The following is a 20,024-nucleotide window of genomic DNA, read 5'->3' on the forward strand; positions in this document are numbered from 1 at the left end:
ACGCTCCACATTAAGTGTATAGTCTTACGCAAAACTTCACACGCTGATTATTGACATTCAATCCCGAAATTCCATTCGCTTCACATGCTAAGCAAATGGGCTAACCATAAATTACAATTTCAGCCCTTTAACTATTACAACTAGACCAAAAACAAGTAAACAAAGACCAAGACCACTAAACATGTATCAACAAACTCCCCCTCATCTTATGTTTTCTCTTTATCTATTCGGAAATCTCTTGGTCTTCCAATAAGCTCCACAATGTATACCAAAAGTGAAACAAACCCTGATCACCCGATGGAAATTGCAAAGCCAACCCATTATCTTTGTTATTTGCCCATATTATCTTATCTGGTTCTTGAATCGTATATGTGTCTTCTTCGGATAAGTTGACAAGACGCAATGGATCAATCACCCGAATAAACTTCACTTGATCACCAACACCCAATACAATCACCGCTTCCACGGTTTTCTCATCATAGTACCATCTATTGAATTCCTTATGAAAGTTCCGAGGCATAACTTATATTGGAATCATCTTCGTTGTTCGAGGTGGCTTGACCTTTAAGACAATCTTTCAAAACCCTGTTCGAGGATCAATTTCTCGAATACCTTTTCTCTTGTGTACCTGTAGTTAGAGAAACTTGAATTAAGAATACATGATGATCATCATGATTCATTCACTGTGGGATCTAGGCTTGGGATATGAACAATTTTTGAGAGTAAATTTGGACAACATAACAAGAGGAATTAAGTAAAATAATCAAAAATGTAAAATAGAATAATATTACAGGGGTATTTATATAAGATGACTCATTCTCTATACATGCATAGCGAATGAGCCACATTCGCCACACCATTTGCTAGACATTACCCTAGTGAATAGCCTAATACATTATCATCCCATTTGTTAAAATTCCCTAACGAATAAGGTACCAAAACTGTGTTCATTCGTTATACAGTCTATAGCGAATGAAGTTTTAAGTATTGCAAACTAGTCCCTATACATTAAACTATTACAAAAACGATAAACATAAAACGAGACGAACATAGAAGTATCAACAAACTCCCCCTCGTATCGAGATTTTCGGTCTTCACATCTTGAAAAGGTTGGTCTCCCAGTCAGCACAACTATGAATCACAAATGCATGATAAACATGTACAACCCTTTGGAATTGCATAGCCAGCTCGTTGTCTTTATTGTGCTCCTATCTGATCTGATTGTTCAATAAAGCGTCGTTGTCAGACTCAGATAGTTTAGCCAGATCGGATCCAAAATCCGAACAAACTTGATCTTGTCACCAGACCCCAGCACAATCACAGCTTCGCTCGTCTTGTCATCTTAGTACCACCTATTAAAGCCCTTATAAAGGCTTTGAGGTAAAACCTTTAATGGAACATTCTTCAAAGTGTGCGGCAGCTTCACCTTGAATAACAATTTTCTCCACCTAGTGCGAGCATCAATCTCATCAACATATTTTCGTGTAGGCACCCGAGGCTTGAAAAACTTGAACCCGTGATGAAATTCATGAATCAAGTGCCGATAGAACCAATCAATCAGCTGATTGTTTTCATGGTTCATGAATGGTCTAAAGGCCAATGTACGTACATCCCATCACAGAATGGAAAGAATGCCAGTAAATGATTGAAATACTGAATCCTATTCCCCCACTTGATAATACAAACATTTAGCTCGGGCTCGTACATCCATGACACAATATCATCTTTAACAGTCTTCAAAGTAACAAACTACTTCTGGTACGCATACAACGTGGCCTTCGGTTGTAGATAATATTACTTTTGAGCATACATATACATCTCTACCCACTTTTTTAATTTCTTCGCGTTGTACTAAAACATACCATAAAACGTTTGTCTTGGTTCAGTTGGTTCTTGTCTCTTTTCTTTCTCTTTCTCCTTTTCTTTACCCAACTGTTTCTCGACCTTTTTATAATGCTATGTAGTGAAAAATGAAATCCCCCCATCGGAATTATTCCTTGAATACATGTCAGGATTTTCCATGGTCATAATACCCTCCATCTCAACATTGTCGTAACAAGTATCCCGGGTGGAATACTTGGATCAACATCCACATCCATAATATCCTCAACTTCCACATCCATTCGTATCTCCAACTCTTCCACATTCTCTTTATTCAAGTTAAGTAGTATGGTGATCTGTTCTTTTGTCAAACCATGATCAACAAACTCACCTTCTTCGATGTCGTCAGCATTAACCATGCTCATCACAACCCCGGTTATGTCAAAAAAATAATATAGTCTTCACTTTCAGCATGTTGGCAGGTTGGACTTCAGTAGAATCAAGAAAAACCACAATCTGCTTTCCGTTTGTCTCCCCCTCAGCGGGCATTGCACCAGATGTTGAAGCACCTGCTTGCTGATCGTAATCACCTGCTTCAGAATCATCGTCATAATCTCCGATCCTTCAGTTTCTTTAACATATCATCCTTGCACTGTAACTGAAGGATCACCTCATCTTGTTGCTTAATCTTCTCCCCTTGAGCAGCCACCAGGACTCTCAAATGATCATTTTCAATCTTTAAAAATTATAGCCCTTTCATCATATGCATCTGATCAGTATACATAGATTCTTGAAATTGACGATCAACATACATCGGGTTCTCTTGTAAATGTACCAAGTTCATCAGATGATACATGTGATGCTGAACTAGTAAATTGTAGAAACCACGATGAAAAGTCATCACAAGACCATGAGGCATATTGAACTACATGAAATGAGGATTTATCATTTGAGTAGTTGGCCTCACAACTGTTCAAACAGACATAGTGGGGCTTGTAGTTGCAACAGTTTGTTGTGGAGGAGGAATTGGAGATTGAACAACATGTCGCATATGCTGCGGGATGGAAGAGAATCTCGGATCTGTTGATGTAGTAGTCACCAGCGTAATCATAGGAGTACTTGGAACAGTAGTAACAAAAGACGCAGGAGGAGTAGAAACAACTCTTGGAACCTCCTTTCTTGGAACCTCCTTTCTGGATCTTATATAGAAACCTTTGTTCTTCTTCTTCTTCTTCTTCTTCTTAGGAGGCTTAACAGTAGCAAAAGCCTTACTCTTAGCTTTTCTTTTACGAGCCGCAACACCCCTATCACCACCCTGACCACCATTAGGTCCACCACCACCATAATTACCACTGCCACCACCATCCTGGTATCTTCACGTTCAGAAACAGAATCGTCGTAAATCCAAAGATTATTAGGTGGTGGCTGGTACAACTCACTAGCCAAATGACTAATCAACCGTTTAAACTTTGTCTTAGTCTGCTCAGTCTTGCCCCGATAAACTATAGTCCACCTCATCTTTTCTTCATTCATATGATCCATCTTAATACGATCAGCAGTAACCTCCGGATCTGTAGGCAAACTGGGCACCATATGGTCGATGATCATTTGAAGAAAACATGGATACATGAGAAACTTGTTCCTCGATGTTGTGAAGTTTTCCTTCAAATGATAAATATCATCTCAGAGAAATTAAATCTCTTATTCAGCACTAAAGCAACCATGGTAGATTGTATCATAATTCGGCATTGGTCGAAACCACCTCTACGTCCACCCAAACAATGTATCAACACATGGAGTAGGTACTTTTACTGCTCACAAAGGTTAGCCTTGATGTATTGTGAATCATCAAGATTCCCAGCATGTTTCAGTCTACCAAACAACCCCTTGATCAACTCTTTATCAAACTGGTAGACATCATTATAATTATCACCAAATAACAAACATCATGAATAGTTTGATTTGTAATGATAATCTTGTAGCCTTGAACCTTATCTACAATGTGATTTTCTCCTTATGCATGCCAAGCTATCTCCCAAAACGGTCTAATAATATTGTAATAGACCGGGAGGTTTGTTGAAATAGCTTGATATATTCTTGATCTTCGTAGAAACTGATACTATCTCCAAATGTTGCACGATCAAAGAAGTTTTGCCCCTAAAAGGAAACTATATTGTGCTTCTTATTGGCCACCCAACCAGTAGCAACATGTTGATCTTCTTGTTCTTCTGGATCATCATCAGGTTGTTCTACATGTTTTTATTGTATAACTTGAGCCTAGTGAATCACAGGTTTCTCTTACTGACTCTTAGGAATATTTGTATGTTCTTGTTCTTCCATTTATGTAAAAACGAACATGTTAAGACTTAAAATATTCATGAAAATGACCATTCTGCCCTCATTCGTTAAACACTTAAAGTAATAACGAATGAAATGATATCAATCGCTAAAGTTATTAGCAAATGACTCATCGCTAAAAATTCACCCAATCTGGTCACGTTCGCAATACAAGAAAAAGTATGAGCCTCATTCTCTAGATAAACTAACGAATGAGGTTCATTCACTAAAAGAAATAACAAATGAAGTTCAGTCATTATAATTTCAATGAACATATCAAATGGACATAGATATAACGAATGAGTCAATAGATTGACGAATTGGTCAAAGTCAAAATTGAACTCCAGGAAAATCATACATATCAATTCAGATTTTGATTAAACCCGAAATTGAACCATTAACACCTAAACCTATTACAAAGTGATTGACACATGATCAATAATGATCTAATGTATTATAGTTGATTCCATAGGCTATAGTTAGTGTTCTTCATTTATATTTTGGTCTCGTCAGCTATTGTTCTTGTCCGTAGCTTAGTGAATCCTGAGTTCAACGGTCTTGACATCTTCAACAAGTTTTCTCAATAGCCAATCCTTCTTGCTCAAGGATATTCCTTGCTCGAGGAGGTAATAGTCTGCTCGGACTGAATACTTGGAAGATAATGAAGTTAAATCCTTCTTGATATAGGATATCTTGCTAGAGGAAGTAAATACCTTGCTCGGAGAGCATTGGCTTGCTTGAAATCTGTACTAAGCATATTCCGGGGAGGTTGATAATTTTCCAGTCAATTCTCAGACTCAACAATCTCTCATTTGATTGAATCAAATTCAGGTGCACCAAAACCTAACTAAGATTACTTTACAATTGTCAAAATACACATCAAATCCTAAAAGCAGTAAATTACATTTCATGAAAGGAAATGATTACATAGTTCAGATTCTTCCATTTAGCCATACATCAAAATAACATGAAAAGAAAAATTACATCAACAAAAAAAAACAAAATACCAAACAAAAAATCTTCTTTTAAGGATCTTGTCTATCGTACCTTCTCTTGATTTCCCTTTCACGTTCATATCTTTTTCTTTTCAAGCACATAAGCAACCCTTTGTTGGAAAGTGTCAAGTTCAACATAATGACTATGAGTCAGAGGTAGTTCCATTTTAAAAACATCTCTTAAGTCATCTTTTCGAAGGTACCGAAGATCATTGTTATTTTCAACGACTACAAGAATCTTCCTTTCACCAATTAGAATGACTTTTTGTGAGCTACGATCTTACTTCATGCCAAGAATTCTTCCATAAGGAATGATTTCCGCATTTGGTTGATTAAAATCTTGAACCCCCTATCTCGCCTAATTATGAACAATTACCCCTCGATCATCCTTTGTGCATTTAAAAAAACCCACTTATAGGAATAACTTTACGAACACGAGTGGGTTTATCAGTCAAGTCCCAAACACCAAGACGAAAAAATTGTTGCAATTCGTTCGGCATTGCTTCTACCCAATATGGCTCTTGTAAAGCCGTAGATACACTTGTTGATTCAACCTGGGATAGAAAACACGTGAATTGGGCAATAATTTGAATTCCCGGTTCAACAATGTTTACTACTTGATGTCGTGTATGAACACCCTCATTCTAATATCCAATTATATTTTCCTGAGGATGATAAGAATGAATCTGCAGTGTCGGATGCTCATGAACTTCAACATTGTCTTGTAAGATGGTGATGTTTATATCAGCTTGTTCAGTCCCAAGAATAGAAGATTCACCTCCATTAACCTCATTATCTTCTTGATTATCAACCAATGGTCATGAGGTTCAATCTTCAAAGTCAGAATTATCATATAACACTTTGGAATTATAAGATTAAACCAGTACATAGGTAGAATGATAAAAAAAATAGAAGAACTAGGTGAATTCAACTATTCAATTTTCAAGTTAGAACTAACCAAGTCTTCATTCTGTAAGTCAACCAAGGGTGTGAAAGAGTCAAATAGACCATCATAATCAAACATCCAATTGGGTCCCTTTCCATCAGGAGGTGTGGTGTACCTTTGACAATCAACATAGTATCACTCTTCAACGCACCCATAAGAGATTAAAAACTTGTTTCTTAGGTGAAGCATACCCAAGAAAGTAACATTCCATTTTTCTCTTTAAATATTCTCGCATCTCTTTTAAGCATTATGAAAGGACACCCAATTGGATCAAGGAGTTGAAGATTCGACTTACGGTTATTGAGAAGTTCGTAGCTCTTTTTCTTGAACTTCTTAACCATGAGAATCCAATTATGCGTGTAACATGCTATATTCACATATTCATTCCAGAACTGCACATGTAACTTTGAATCTACAAGCATGGTTCTAGCCACTTCAATAATGGTTCGATTATTTCGTTCAACCACATCGTTATGTTGAGGCACATAGGGAGCACTATATTCATGATGAACCTCATTGAATGCAGAAGAACTTCACGATGCTATTCTTGAATTATGTGCCATTATCACTTCGAATTCATCTCACTTTTAGTTTGTAAAGTGATTTGATCTTAGTGATAAGTTACTAAACAGGAACGGTAGTTTGATCTTTTGTGCTCATGAATAACACCCCATGAATATCTTGAATAGTCTATAGTGACTACAATACAGTACAAATCCCCTCCAATAGTCGCACGATTAACTAGACCAAATAAATCCATGTAAAGACGTTCCAGTGGAGTATCAATAGAGTTGATCAGCTTCAATAGATGAGATTTAATCTTTTGTTTACCATTCTTGCACGAGACACTATGATCGGTCATATAAAAATGCTTGAGTGAAACACCATCCACCAAATAATTTGACATCAAATGATTGATCTTTCTTACGTGAATGTAACCCATCCTTCTGTGTTATAGGATCGACTCTTACTCTATAGCTTTTAAAATGAAACAAGTAGCTATTGAAGAAGAGGATGTTGTGGATGCTACATCAAGTACATAAATATCATTCAATCGAGGTGATCTCATGACAACCATCTTATCGAGAATAACAAAACCCGGTTTCAAGATCACACATTATTTATCTGTGAAAAAAGTTGTAAACTTGTCATAAATATGTGAAACGCTCAACAGATTATGATCAACATTATCACAGAAGTTAACTTTTTCGAAAGTGATCTTCCCATTGGAAACTTGACCCTCCTTGGTTATATGTCCTCCGTTGTTACCCGCAAAAGCAACATAACCCCCGCGAATACCTTTAGCATTAGTAAGGATATTAAGATTACTAATTACAGTAGAAACTCGATAAATTAATACTCGATTATTTAATAAACTCTCTAGATAATATTTTTTGTCGGTCCCGACTCGGGGATAGGGTGCTAAATTAATAATTCGCTAAAATTATAAGATAATACATTTTTGATAATTTCTTTAGACCCCATATAAAAGATAAATTAATAATTCCTTATATATAGTATATTACATGAATGATTTATGAAGGTTTCTTGAAAAATGACTCAATTGTCTTTTGTTTTTTGTTGAAATCAATTTCCCCTTGAATCTCGTATCTAATTTTCCTTAGCATGGTAAGAACTTCTGGTGTTGTTTTCCTTGTTGTGATTGCATAATGCTCTTCGAATCTCGTCTGTCATTGTTGTTTTTTTCACACCTTTAAGATGGGAAGCCATGTTGTGTGTATGATTTGTTTGTGTTAACCTATTTTGATCTTGTATTTATATATAAAATATTTTTAATGTCCATAAAGTGATACATTGAACACAAGAAGCATAATAAGTTGGGAGATTAAAGATTTATTTCAAATTGGGCCGTTCATTTGATATACATGCATTGTATACAATAATTAAGTGGAAGCTTGAAAGGTGTTTGTATACTAAGTTCTACAATAAATTAATAAAATATTAATTAATATATAAATTAATAATTATTAATTTATCGATTAATTAATAACTCTTTTAATCAATAAATTTTGGTGGTCCCTAGTGTATTATTTTATAGAGTTTCTACTGTATATGCCGAGAACATTCACTATCAACAATCCATTTATCACAAGAAATATCTAAAGTATTTTATCGGTATCTTTCCACATGTGCAAGGGTTTCTTGTAAAATTATTGAAATTCGTGTGGTAATACATGATTGCAAAGCTATGTTTGACCGCGTTCAAGACTAAGCGATTAAAAATTTCCTTGTTTGTTGATTGATTCGTTCGAGATTGAAACCTGATTGTGTGGGCTATGAGTGTCTGTTCATTTACTTCTTTCTGAAGGATTTAATTCCTGAAAATGTTGGCTATGAGTACTCGGCAGATTGCGTTTGTTGAAGGGGACAATTCTTGAACGGGTTTATTTATTGCAGAATACAATACAAGTTTTGTCATTGGAATGGAGAATAAGATTATTCAAGATTGACTAATGGAAGTTGTATCTCTGTATCATATGGCCAAAACATTTGTGCATCCATGCGAAATGATATAGAAGAACTTCAAAGAGTGATAATTTGGGATAAGCGTTATCAAGAAAGGGAAAACCAAAGTGAAATATTTTGGATGAGCGGGTTATGCATGGATGTGTGACGAGGTCAAATGTAAAGATATTTTTGCTTAACCAGTGTTGATGGATAGCTGATGACTTGCAGCTGATTGTTAAAAGATTGATCTATATCATATGCTAGCTGAATGATCGGAATGATCACCTGGAGATGCTTATCTTGAGGGGGAGATCTGATACAAGAAGCTTCAAGTTATTGGTTCGCGTTCAAGATAGAGAGATTTTCTTGTCTGCACAAGCCCGAGATTCATCAGTCAGGGGGGAGTTTGTTAGTACATTTATTGTGACTTATGATTTGCGGTTGAAACATCCGATATCTACAGAAAAGGGTAAGTTTGTTAGTACATTATTTGTTGTATGCACCTTATCGAATAGGCTAGGGGTAGTTTAGTCAGTTTGTATATTGTGTAAATATAGCCCATTCGCTAAGCATGTTTAGCGAATGGAGTCCATTAGCTTAGACTACATGCCATACGCATGGGATGTAGGCGTATGGGATCCCATTCGCTAGCCATGGAGCCCGTATACCTAGGATTTGGCGTGTGGAGGCGCATTCGCTATCTAGAGAGCCATTCGCTGAGGAATTCAGTGAATGGGAAGCCATTCGCTTGTGAATCACCCCATTCGCTGCTAATTCTCTTAAGTGGTCAGTGAATGGGGTTTAAGCCTATAACTAGGCTGATTCAAGAAAATGGGCTTTGAGATGTTAGCCATTTCCTTCAACGAGTAACGTTATGCTGCCGGATTCTCTCTAGAATGATAGGCTGCCTCGAGGTGCACATCGAGGCGGATTAAGCTTAATCGTATGTGTGTATGCATTATGAATATGTAATCATTCGGTTATTATCAATGAACCAATCTTTTGGCTTGATTATGGTTCTATTTGTCTCATATATCACATTGTATCTTGTTGCAACAAGCTCTTGGAGCGTTTTAAGTTTTCACAGTAATCGGGTTTGAGGGATGAAAACCTCTCATACAATCAAGTGGCAGTAAAGGTTATAATTTAATAATAAGTATGAAAGGAATACGACTTTTTAGGTCGACCACTACGCTATATAGAAGCGATAGTGAAGCCAAGCTGTACAAAGGCAAGCAACCCTTATAGCAATAGTAAATGGTCGGTTGTTGGCATGCCGAGCTAAGATTGGTTGAGGTGGGTAAGGTTGTGTGGCTTACTTGGTAAAGGACTCCTTTCTTTAGTTTAGCAGTCATGGACCGATTCTATGTGGTTCAATTAGCTCAGGAGATAAAAATTCATGAATCCTTTTTGTTGAGGTGGAATAACATATCAGTTAAAGTTTTGGTGTCCAAAAACGAATGATTGTGGGCGCCAAGCTTTCTTGATACAAGAAACTCGATGTCGGTTACCAACACGAAATTCATAAATGGTGGGTGATTCTGTGATTAAAAATGTTTTTCCAGCATCCAATTCTGATGGAGTTCTCCGAGAGAAAGATTTATGATACTCAACAAAAAGCAAAAAAGTCATCATCACATTTTCCAGTGAAGAAGGATCTATCCTCATATTTCTCTATGGGGGACCACATCCCAAATTCGGTTGAATTTTTTGTACGGAAAGTATTTAACAGCTCCATAAATTTGAATTTGATTCAAAGTGACAAGGCAAAGCATTGTGAAATGGGCCAAGAAGTTGGTGGCCAGTTTTGAAGCCTAGATTGGATTCAAGGGGTTTGGCAAAAGGCCCAGAAAGTGAAACAGGCGGATCAATTAAAGAAGCCGGACTGTCGGAGTTAGTAAGGTGGGGTCTCAGGACATTTTCACATTTCTAAAACCTCAAACAAACACGTTTTCCAGACCTCAACATTAGTTTCGCTGATGTGTTCTAGTGAAACCCATCAAGAGAATCTTCTCATTTAACAGCAGATCGAGAAACAAACGAAGGTCTAAAAGGTGTTTCCCTAATATTTTCGAATGAAAAAGAATCAGAATCAAGTGATGAGATATGGAGACATGCTTCAATAAGGGTGGGAGAAACTGAAGACCTAATCCCGAAAAACGGGCAACCTGATGGTTGTATCGAGGACAGAGCTATAGATGAAGATGTAGAATTAGATCCTCTTGTTATAGACGAACTCTTGATAGAAAATGAGACTCATGAGATAGTGAAATTGGGTGAAATCCTAGGGATTAATTTAAAGGAATATGAAGATCAGGTGAGATTGATGGTTTGTGGCGAAATGAAGAATCTCATTGAGCTGTAAATTCTAGAAACCTAATGGCAAAATTTTGGAGTATCAGTGAGTTTCTTTAGGTAATCATTAATAGATCAAAAGGGATCGTCTTGTTGCATGGTTTTAGCTTCATAATATTGGATTTTCCAGTCAAATTTTATTTGGCTAGTGGCCTTGGTGTAGTTTGGTTACTTTTTGTTTTCTTTCTTTTTGCCGACGTGTTTTTTAGCTTCTTGTTGAATGTTGTATGGTGTTTTTCTTCGAAATAAAATTATTTGATAAAGAAAATGGTTATATCAAACAGTTTATTGATGCTACCACATGTCAATGCCATACAACACACCCCTCATTAACCTGCCTTGCCTAAAACACAACCACTATCCTAACATCAATGGACAAAATAATAAACAACCCTCCTTAACCCATCACTTAAGTGTCACAAGAAATAAAGGAGTTACTTGCAAGATAAATCATAACAAAATGACATCCTAAAGATTTATGCACAACACCAACTTCATGTCTTTCATTTAATGCCTCAAATTTATGTGTGAAGTTCTTTGACCGCTTCATATAAAAGATGAAACAAACATAGGTGAACAATAACATAAAAGGATACAAGATAACAACAGCCTGACTTCCTAACCATTCTGCCATCTCACTTATAAAAGACATTCAAGATCAGATGCATATGCAACAAATATCCATAACTGAAATACAATAAGCGTAAACAACATAAACTAGAATAGCATAATCATATCATATGCAATTATGCATATGGATCATGGCTTGTTGATGTGATGCGTTTGAGTAGTTAAAGATTGGATTTAGCTTTCGCACAAGATCGTGTTTTAAATTTATAAAAGTGATTTCTACTAAGACTAAACACAGACAAAATAGGCAAGTGTACCTATCGTATATGTATAATAGTATTGCTAAGAACCAGGTATCCATCCGTGGACTCAAAGGTTTCTAATAGTGAATCTTCATTTTAATTTAATTGGAGAAGATAATCATTTTGAGCTGATTTTTAAACTTTTGATAAAATAACTTACATATATAATATATAGGTGAACAAGAAGAGAAATTATAATTGAGTAATTCAATTATATGAAGGTTATCATCTAAGATCAAGAATCCACTCCATTCTTCCTTGATGATTACAACTTAAATATGTGATAAACTTGCCTTAATAATGTATGATAGAATAGTCGCTCATTTCTAAGTAAACGTATTCTATGACATAAAAGAAATTAGCATGCATATTTTCAATTCGACCCTTGCTTAATCTCATGCTACCACGAGAAAGTCAATTTAAGTAGACGAGTAGTTTAGTAAAGTAAAGAGATTAGGATTGACTTCGATTTCTCAAATATCAATTCTAACAACTTTGGGTGGTTATAGTTCATCACACAACCTCCCCTTGGTTTATTTAAGTAGGTTATAGTTACACATTCCTTTAACATAAGATTTCTATAACTAGCTTGATAACCTAAGCAATCGTGTTAACAATGTTATTTCAGAATTATCAAAACTAGAGAAATAGATCATAGCTTATATCTCATATTTCTAAGTATAATATAATGATCCATGTATTATCTTGGATAAGTTATCAAAGTATTCTTTTTACCATTTCTAGTCTCCAAGAACATGAGTGAACCATGAATGATTGTTAATCATCAACCTTGATTTAATGAGTTAAAGTGATAAAACATTTTTCATCAAAAGATAATTGCAAAATACCCATGTACTTTACTAAACTAAATCACATATTTAGTATAATAATCAAGTAAAACAAAGATTCTTCATAGAAATTAGATGGTAAATGGAGTTTAGCTCATAATGAACATGGTTATTAACATCAAAAGAGATGAAGATAACAAACACATGATCAAACTAGAACAGTTAACCAAATGTGGATGAATTTTCTTTATTCAATGATGATGTATGATGATGGTGATGGATGATGGTGATGATAACCTCCAAGCCTTCAAACTCTCCACAAGACCTTCAATATGAGTGTAAAGTGGGTGTTTTAATAAGAGAAACTCGTATAGAACTCTATTCAAGCACACTTGATGAATGCAACATGCTCCACTATATAGAGGCAGTCTGGGAGATCATGCACGGCCCCATGCCTCAGGAGGCACACCCTCATGTCCAGCTGTCCGCTCGCGTTTAATGCTCTGTCAGATCGTGCATGCTGACTCACCACGGGGGCGTGCTTCATGACGCACGACCCCGTGTTTTCGGTATCTGTTAAATTTTCTTTTGTCTTTTCAGAAAGGTGACCACGTCCCCGTGCCCTCTGAAGCACGGCCCCGTGTCCAGTTGTCCAGTATTTTATCTTTTCTTGCAGATTTTTGTCTTTTCTTGTAGATTTTTGTCTTTTCTTGCACATGAAAGCATGGGGACGTGTTCTATGAAGCATGGGGGTGTGTTGCTGTTTTCTTGGGGTTTCTTTGATTTTTCTTTGGCTTTTCATTCGATTCTTCATTTGAGACTTGGATTCACCTGAAAATACATTTTAATATGATAAGTAGTCATTCGAATTATATTATTTGATAGAAGTTGAAGTTTTTAGATATTATTTGATGCTTAAAAGATATATATTTTTATATACATCAAACATCCCCACACTTGAACCTTGCTTGTCCTCAATCAAGCTACTTATAAATATTCTCTAAAAATAGCAAGTCAGGACTATAGCTTAGACATCCCCAAAAGAATTCCAAGAAAATGGGAACAAAATAAACAACCTTAAATCATAGGAATATATGTAGTGATATATAAAAAGTTGATTTATTTTTCTGAGCTTCTGTTTATGGAAAACTTCACATTCTCACAATGTTCACTCATACTCGGTTTTATATCTGATCATGCATGTGATGTATTTATGTGAAAAGTCTTAGCCAAAATGTGACATATGATAAATAAGCTTGTAACAAGTTCTAATCTCCACCTTTTTGAAGGGTTGCATAGAACAAAAGGTAATATGGGTTGGTTTTGTGAGAGTAAGGATTTGGTGTTTTGTGGTGGTTCAAGGGTTTAGGTTAATGATGGTGAGGATGGTAAATACAACTTCTGCTGATTTATCGGGAGTCTCAAAATCTCTTCAATGGTAGGTTCCATTCTACCGATCGTTGAGGTTTTTTTTTTTTTTTACAACCTAGTGACTCTTTTAAGGTCAGATCGTCAAGACCAGTTTTGTCGAGGATGTGAATAAGTTCTTCCTCAATCCAGTTATGAACATAACTTCCAACTCTAATGGATCGTTCGACATTGAGCCTAATAGCTCCCACCCTCATTAGTTCGGTATAGTCTGAATGGCTCTGACAGACTTTAGATTGTTTGTTTCATTAATAATCAACATCTGTATGGTTCAACACAATCTGAATGATTTAGCTTTGAAACATTGTTGAATGGTTTAGCACATCCACACATATCTTCACCATCCTTCTCCATCACTATCACAGCACATCCGCCATCGTTCTTCACCATGATCTTCACCATTATTGTTCACCTTATCACCATTGACCACCACTGTTATTCACCGCCAATCTTCACCATTGTTCTTCACCTCCGTTATTCACCTTCCCACCACCTCCACACATCGAGCGAACGCCATAGATAATGATTCTCGATTCTTCATGTACTCAATAAAATACGGTGATGAATAAAGAGGATTGAAATCAAAATAATTAATCATGGATGTAAGTGATAATTGTAGTGAAACTGGATGTGAAATAAATGGACACAAGTGCTAATGGATGTGAATCTGGCAATTAATTGCAACATGATTGAAATTAATATAAATGACCATAAAGTTGAGTTTACGCACAAGGTGTTTGATGAAATGTCTTAATTGAATAGAACTTAGAAGTGAGAAAAAGCATACGGTTCAGAGGTCCAACCAAACAGCAATAGCACTTATCGGGTAAGAGCCTCTTAACCGGTTAGACCTCTTACTGATTGAGCACTTAGTGATTCAGTAATTGCCAAAAAGCCCTTAATTAGTTAAGATTTCAAGTGTTTACAATGTGTGTGTTTATTTATGCAGGGGCATAATAGTCTTTTTATTAATGTATGCATCTATATATATATATATATAGGATCAGGATCATGAGAGAACTTTTTTGAAATTGAGAACTATGAGAACCATTTTGGACCACAAAATACCCAAAAATAAAAAAAAAATCATAAAATAAAAAAACACAAAAATCAAAAAAGTAAAAAAACCAAAATTCTTATTTTATCATCCCGGTTTCATAAAAAAAACTCGGTTTAGCTAAACTATGTACACATGTGTATAATATATACATATTATATATGTACATTTACATGTTTTTTTATACATGCGTATAATTTAAGATAAATGATATTGTACATATGTGTATATTACGTAACTAAATATTATATAAAATTATACATATGTGTATAATACGACGTTTTTTTAATTTTTTTAATTTTTTTAATGAAACATGAATGAAATATAATAATTTTGGTTTTCTTACTTTTTTAAAATTTTTATTATTTTTTGTTTTATGATTTTTTTAAATATGTTTTTAGTTGTCCAAAATGTTTCTCAAATTTCTTAATTTACTTTGAGAATCATTTTGGACCACTAAAAACAACTTTAAAAAAGAATTTAAAAAAATCATAAAACAAAAAATAATAAAAATTTTAAAAAGGTAAAAAAAACCAAAATTCTTATATTTCATTCCGGTTTCATTAAACAAAATAAAAAAATTTTAAAAAAAATAAAAAAAACGTCGTATTATACACATATGTATAATTTTATATAATCTTTAGTTACGTAATATACACATATGTACAATATCATTTATCTTAAATTATACACATGTGTACAAAAAAACATGTAAATGTACATATATGTATATATTATACATATGTGTATATAATTTAGTTAAAACGAGTTTTTTTTTATGAAACCGGGATGATAAAATAAGAATTTTGGTTTTTTTACTTTTTTGATTTTTTGTTTTTTTATTTTATGATTTTTTTATTTTTTGGTTTTTTGTGGTCAAAAATGGTTCTCATAGTTCTCAATTGAAAAAAAATTCTCTCATTTTCCTGATCATATATATGTATGTATGTATGTATAACTGTATGCATCTGTGTATGCATATATGTATATATCTATGTATGTATATATACATATATCTATGTATTCGTAGATATATACATATATGCATATATATATATGAGGAATTGGCTTATTTGTGCATATATATATATATATATATATATATATATATATATATATATATATATATATATATATATATATTTATATTATGTATGTATGTATTATATGGATTTGAATGTATATGCATGTATGTGTGCACCTTGTGTTTCAATAAATTAAGGTTGTGTAAAGTCAAACTATGTAAATTTTTTATTTCATGTCAATTTGGTTAATTTTATACAATTAATCAGTTTAGATAGTCAAGATTATGATTACTTATGTTTACTAGATTATAATAAGCAGCTTACATTAAAGGTCAACGAGTCAAAGATAGTCAACCCAAAAAATTCAACATTCGATTGTTTAAAACTGTTGGAGGGAATATATGTTAACAAACAGAAGGTCCAAACTGTATTTATTTAAAACATAAGGTTGCAAATTGCAAGGGTAGAACGGTCTTTTTGCAGAAAACCAAACTTTGGGTTCACGGCGGGGTCCCAATTGAAAAAATATGCTCACCACAGGGGCACAAGGCCCATATCTGTAAAAATGTCACCACAAGGTTGTAACCTGCGTTTGGGGTTCCACCACATTGACCATATTTGCAATTAACTTGTTAACAAAATGCATTTGGGGATTTTCCATATCAGATTGGTCGACAAGAGATAAGTATGAACTAGAACTGTATTTTATTAAAAAGATACATGAAGCATGTGTCAAAACATTGTTCTAAATACTTAACACAATGTTTATTAGTTCATAGGAACTATTTGAGCCTTGTTCATGTTCCAAGCATTTAGACTCGATAGAGTCACACTCTTTGTGCCATTGTTGAAAACATAAAGCTTGGCGTGCTCATGAATTGCTAGCTTTGGGTATACTCTTGCTGTGATACAAGCAAGTCCATGTCCACCAAAGCTTTCTACAATCGAATGATCTATCTACAAAATCATAAGAAGAAAATATTAATTAAGAACACGTGATCACTCTTAACAAAACAACTTGAAGGCCTAATTTAGCAATCCATTGTGTAGTGTTGTGATGTGTTGTGTTATAAGTCAAGGATGCTTTGCTTGCTATAAACATACACATGAATATGTGCATGCGTTCGTGTGGATAGCTAGATACATCTGTAAGTAGGTAGGTGTGTATGATAATGCATTTAACATCCTAATCTTAGGTATTTTAAGCATTTAGATAAATTATGTGACTAGTAACAAGTATTCGGAGAGAGATTATGGAGGATATAACACTAATTAATGTACCAAGCTTCTTAGTGATATCTTCTCATGAAGAGGGTCCAAATCAAGTAAAGCTCCATAAATGTCATTGTCTCCCATTGTTTGTGCAATTGAAGACCTGAATTTATAGCATATGTAAGTTGTTATAGATATAGATATTGACAGGTCAAAATATGTATAATGGTATCATGAACCTAACTTGTAATAACGTTAACTTATACGTTTATGCTTGTTAGAGATTGATATCGATCATATATAATCTAAATGCTAACCTGGTCTGATCACTGCACATGAGAACGTGAAACATGTTAGGACCTTTAAATATTCGAAAGAAAACCGCAGTTTGTTCGTCCAAGTTATTCGAAACCAAAACCAGAAGTCCAAATGGACCAAAACTCCCAATTTGAGAAGCATTCTTTTGTTCACAAAGAAGTTGTGGATCAACTATGTCTGAATTTATCATCTCTGCATCACTCAGATTCGATAGACTGAACAACACTTCTATATCTGCCTGAAAGACAAGTTGCATTAGGCGGTGTGAAATAACATAATGTTATAGGCTGAGAATCAGTGTAAGTTGTAGTTAGACAAATAGACGTATGTTAAAACAAGTCATCTTCACACACACCTGTGAACCCCTGATGTCTGGTACTTCGAGTAGGGACCCACCCATGAGCTCTCTATTCTCCATATTCACATGTTTTGCTCTTAGCTTCTTAATTTCATCCACTGGCCACTGTACTAGTTGTTTCCGAGTAGCACTAAGCCAAATGCTTCTAGGAAATGACTGAAACATATTAAACAAATGTTATAAACATTGGTTTTTTTTTTTTTTTTTTTTTGGGGGGGGGGGGGGGTAGCTTGCTATGAATCAGATTTTACTAGATATATATATGTTTTTTTTTTCTTTTTATAAAGGTCGTTTACTTGTGTATATGTTTTTAGATTTAACCATTTAACCAAATCAAAACGACAATGTACCTGAAGGCCAGACCACCCTTTCTTGATTGCATCTAATTCACCGTCACCTTCAGAAACCCATCCCCATAACACCCTTCTTTTCTTCGCATCGTCATAGAATGTCTTTGATGCATAAAACTTCCCATAATCATATCGTAACTGTGTGTTACTAACGCTAAAATCGTTAGTAACAACATGAAATTGATCAACTTTCGGGTCATACCTCCCAATGACATAATAATCATTCGAGTTGAAGCTTGCTTTTACCACATGCATTGTGTTATTCCCTTGAAAAGATGTATCAATACCATCTTTGCTAAGATTACTAACTGGATAGAAATCAGGACATTCCCACATACTTATATTACTAGAAAAGTGCAAAGGCTTATCGGACCTAGTCCAGCTAATACCATTTGTACTGTAATACAAAAGCGCAGCTCCATGACCGTTGATCTCACTTCCAATCACAATTCTCCATTTTCCATCCGGGCCCATCCAAGCCGTTGATGGATCACGGAACTGTTCAGGGTTAATGTCATTGACAGGGGGCTAGGTTTTGAACTTGACTATCGTTTACCTCTTGACCGGTATAAAGTATTATCGGTTTTAAACCATCAAGGATTGTGGTTGACCCGGATAAGCACCCTTTGACGTCATACGATTCTTTTGGACTGAGAGCTGGTTCAAGAAGAAACCAGTTCACTAGATCATATGAAACGGAATGACCCCATGAAATTTTTCCCCATAGTGGACCATATGGGTTGTATTGGTAGAACAGGTGGTATACTCCATTAAAATACATTGGACCTTCAATATGTATAAAAGATAGATAAATTTATAAGAAAATGCATGCATGGTTAAAAATAATTTTGTTAACTGAAATTAGTATGGCATACCGTTAGGATCTATGATTGATTTCATAAGCAGCAAGTACATATCACATGTGAATAGAGAAATAATTAGTACATATGCATATGATGCAAATTCATAAAAAATGACTAAAAGGTTTGAACTAAAATCATATTGAGTTCTGAGTGTGAATTGAAGGAAAACGTGTACCGTTGATCCAGTTTTTGAGAGGTTGAAAATGAAAACTAGTTCTGTAAGGCTGCAGTTCTTCTGATGCATGAACTGTGACACCATTCACAACCAAAAGGAAGCAAAGGGAAAGAGCCCAACCAGCTCCAGCCATCTTTTTTTACTCTTCAATGATCACCACAGGGAATTAGAAGGCAAAACTTTATGCTGGTTGTTTAGTGTCATCAGCATTTATGTGTATACATGTATATATTGTGTGTGAGAGAGAGAGAGAGAGTGCGCGTATCTATCATGAATACCTACCAAAGAAAAGAGGAATTTCTCCAAAGTGGACATGTTTCATCAACAATGATTGTACTTCATATTCTGGAAGAAGCAGGAAACTGTCAGTTGTCGAATAATTTAGTGGGAATCAACGTATGATTATATGTTAGTTCGAGAGTTTGAGCAAGTTATGAATCCTAAAAGGTTAAGGAGCCAACCTGGTTTAATGTAACGTTGTGAAATTAATAAGTAACCGTTTGGAAGGGGAAAAACAATTCATACCGATCATATAAACTAATATTTTCTTTTTGTAGCTGAACCATTAAATTTGTTGATTTCAATAAGTACCGGGAATAGCTTAGTTTTCTCTATAAGAAACACCAAGTTCACAAGGAGAAGATAGTCACGTGTA

The 20,024-nt window shown here is 34.8% G+C and overlaps 1 pseudogene across 1 annotated transcript; it reads right to left on the reverse strand.

Moving 5' to 3' along the window:
- Positions 1-16,277: 16,277 nt before the first annotated feature.
- Positions 16,278-19,625, reverse strand: LOC143593117 (beta-fructofuranosidase, insoluble isoenzyme CWINV3-like; annotated as a pseudogene). The gene is made up of 7 exons (XR_013146045.1): positions 19,370-19,625; positions 19,207-19,215; positions 18,332-19,117; positions 17,979-18,137; positions 17,623-17,861; positions 17,375-17,468; positions 16,278-17,050 (listed from the first exon to the last, which is right to left on the reverse strand). The product of XR_013146045.1 is annotated as a beta-fructofuranosidase, insoluble isoenzyme CWINV3-like (transcript).
- Positions 19,626-20,024: the final 399 nt, after the last annotated feature.

This window comes from Bidens hawaiensis, unplaced genomic scaffold (assembly GCF_021521415.1).
Source record: "Bidens hawaiensis isolate Kalapana, Puna unplaced genomic scaffold, B.hawaiensis_p1.1 tig00041703_1, whole genome shotgun sequence".
NCBI lineage: Eukaryota > Viridiplantae > Streptophyta > Magnoliopsida > Asterales > Asteraceae > Bidens > Bidens hawaiensis.